The following is a 3819-nucleotide window of genomic DNA, read 5'->3' on the forward strand; positions in this document are numbered from 1 at the left end:
GAAACCCTATTTACTATACTACTGTTGGCAATCATAATTTCTAGTATCCTTTTACAGATTTACAGTAATCGAAGGATTGATAGCCTCCAAAACATTGCATTTTCCCAAAGTGTTTCTGATAGAAATTTGGGATGGCATTGTTTTTTTTTGCAATTTGCAATTTGTGGAATTCGCTCATTTGATTGGAAACCAAAATGGATAGTGCCCGTTTCATTATTCAAAATTATTTGGAGTGTTGAGGACAGCAAGTTCAATCCCCCCTCTCCCAACATGCCCATACATTCTCAAAATACATCTATTAATAATTATGTGATAACCATTTGGTACAGCATAGTTGAAAGGTCTGGAAATTATTTCTTTGACACCCCCCCCACAAAGCCAGAACACATCAAAACCAGAACATAATTTGTACTTCGTGTGCTTATTTTTCTCGTTAAGCTTGTTACATCTTCATGTTTCTCTTCATGACAATTTATATTGATTATTTCTCCTAGGAAACTGGGTTTTCTCCGGGACTTGTTTCGTGCTTCACTTTTGCTCGTGGAACTTTTTTTTGGCTGATTTATGCTCGTGAAATTTGTTCCAACTTCATTTTTTTCTTTGTGTAGCTTGTACATTAATCGTTCATCTCGTGAAACTGATTTTGTTCATGAAAGGTTTTGCTGGCTGAGTTTTACTCCTTAAACTTGTTGTGTGTTGTTTTTTTCGTTAAACTTGTTCCACTCTGATTCATCTCTTTAAAAATATTGACTTTGATTTCTTCTCCTCGTGACTTTTATTTCGGTCATGGAACTTATTGCGTTCAGAATCTGTTCACGAAACTTGTTGCGTGCTGATTTTTGTTCATGAAACATATTGCACATTCATTTTTCACTTCTTGAAACTTGGGCATAATTTTTTTCATTATGAAACTAATTTAGTTCATGATACTTCTTGTAATATAAGATACAATATTATGTGAATTTTTCTACAAGTAAGCCTTTCCGTTCTCTTTAAGAAAAAAAACTATGGATATTTCATCTTAAATGCAATTCTCATACAAAAAAATCAAATGTTTTGTGAAAGGTGTTGTGAAAAACCTTTTTATCACTCAGAAAAAGAGAAAAATATTGTTCATCTTATGTGAATTTTGAATTAAAAAAATATTCCATAAATGTTGTTAAAACGGAATAATTTAGCCATGGCCCCGAAACAGAAAAAAAAAGAAACCTTGGAAAAGAAAATCACTGTTTTTTGTCTAATATAAAATGAATTACAAATGAAATTACTTTTCTATTTTACTAGGAAAATAACACTTTCCTATTGCCGCATTGTTGACCAAGGTTCGTCATAAATGAGGTGTCATTAAAAGAAAAAAATTATCTCAATCGTTGTAGCATAAAAAACCCTTCCAGTGTAAATTTAATAAAAACAATAACTAATTTTTCATCCGTTGTGAAGTGTAATCAAGAGAAAATATTACTTAAATGTGGTTAAGAAAAATAACTCTTTCTGTCGCCCTGAAAAAAAAAAATGACCACTTTGATAATATTAGACAAGTTTGCAAGGTACCATAAAATTTTTTCTTGGTGTCAAATAAGATTTTAGTAGTACCAAACTGTAAACTAATGTTTTGTCATATGAAATTGTCATCAAAACTTTTTAAGTTAATCTTGTTAAAAAAAACCTTCTGTGCCTTAAAAAAATTGATTATTACGTCGAATATGATGTCATTACGAAAAAACAATGCTTGAACTTTGTTAATCAAAACAAGACTTTTTCAATTGCCATGAAAAAAATATATGATCAATGTCTTATAAGATAAGTTTTGCTAGTATCAGAAAATATTTATATAATGTCAAATAAATTTGTTCTGGTGTCAAACAAGATTCTTTTGAAAACTTGCATGAATTTTATAATATCATTTAATATTTTGATAATATCAGACAAGTATTAGTGGAACCAAAATATTATGTAAAGTTAAACAGGAACCGTAGTACTAAACGATTAACTAATGTTTCTTCATGTGTGAATTGTATTGTATAAGAATAACAACGCTTCTTGACTTCTAAGATCTCTTCGTCAGCCCTGCGGTGCATTGGTGCACCATGATTTGATCTATGGGTCCCATACTACAAAACCAAGTTCAAATCTACTGCGCCACCACAGGACCTTCATGTATGAATTATCATTTTAAAGGTATTATTTGAATTTTATTAAGAAAAAACTGCTCCATTCCCTCTTATAAGAAAAAATATATTAATATTTCATATTACATGAATTTTTAATATGAGAAAACAACTGTTTTGTTAATGATGTTATTTTCCGAAAATTACTTCAAAATGAAGAAAGTTTGTTTAAAGAACAATTTACGTGTTGTATTCATAAGCAATTTAAGTATATTAAATCTTGTCAATTCTAGAAAGGATAAAACCCCAGTTACACGAAAACTTCATGTTTGATACACGAGGGGTGTATCAAATACTAAGTAGTTGTGGAAATTATTATATTGGTCAAACCCACCAAAATTTAGGAACAAGATTACAGCAACACAAAGAAAGTATTGAAAAAGCATTAAAATCTAAAAATAACTCCATATCATTCGATTCAGCTTTAAGTAATCATATTTTTGAAATTCCAAACCATTATGTTCTATTTGACGAAGCAATTTTAATTAGCAATGACCTAGGAATCAAACAAACTGTCCTCGAGGCAATCGAAATCTAATGAAACTTAAATAATTATACATCCCTAAATAGAGACTTAGGTGAATACACACTCAACCCTATGTACACAAAATTAATTATAGATAATAATCTAATTCAAAATAAAACAAAATAGGAACGAACAAAACCAAGCTCAATCCCAAAAGAACTATCAGATAAGCTGTAGAGAAGGCAAATATCGCAATAAGAAATCATTCTAATTTTTAATAAATACAGTTAGTGAAATGAATGAACCTTCGTATCTTGTAAAATGTTAGCTTTTATCACACAGTCTTGGCTGAACTTTTTGTTAAGAAGTGATGATGCCAAGGCTATTTAAAAAAAATGAATTTTTAACTGAGAAATTTCATTGTAAGGGTTTGATTGTTTTTTATTTTCTTTGCTGAAGACAGCCCTTAGATATAGGGCCGAAATATTCAAATAGGTTTTCTTGATTTACTGTCTTGGGAAAAAAGTCTTCATTATTCTCTCTTTTGTTGTTGTAACTGTAAATATACTATTTATTTGTTAACGGAAAAGATGCAAGACCTGTACGACTATATAAACACATTCTATAATGGAAGAAATTAGTAAGAGTCAAATAATATCAACACTAGGACAATAGATGCTTTCAAGAAAATTTCCATTTTATCGGTGATTCTTGCGGTGGTGGGTGAATCTCAGTGTATGGAAGTATCCACCTATACACTTGATCAGTTCATCTAGCAAAAAATATGGCTTCTAAATTAAACATTTTTCTTTCTTTTATTCATTATTTAAACAATCTTTTCATCATTCAATCGAATATAAATCATAATACGAATTCAACATATAATTGATCAGACTGATTTGGGTGTGCATCGGATTTTGTCTTGGAGTATATTTATAATAAATCCGATACTGGAAGTACTACTACACACTATTGTTAACAATCCTAAGAGCCGTTATCTGTTATTCATCTAAAATAAAAGACAAGTACAAATTTTTTGTTCGTAGTAATCTATATAGTTGTCAGCTAGTCACTCATCTTCAGCTCAGATATCTATCTTGAGTCTTTGAAAATAAACAGTTGCTGAAAACTGACGAATCAAACATTTCTTACATTGTATTTTAGTACTTCACTTTAATGATAATC

Source organism: Artemia franciscana, chromosome 7 (genome assembly GCF_032884065.1).
Source record: "Artemia franciscana chromosome 7, ASM3288406v1, whole genome shotgun sequence".
Lineage (NCBI taxonomy): Eukaryota > Metazoa > Arthropoda > Branchiopoda > Anostraca > Artemiidae > Artemia > Artemia franciscana.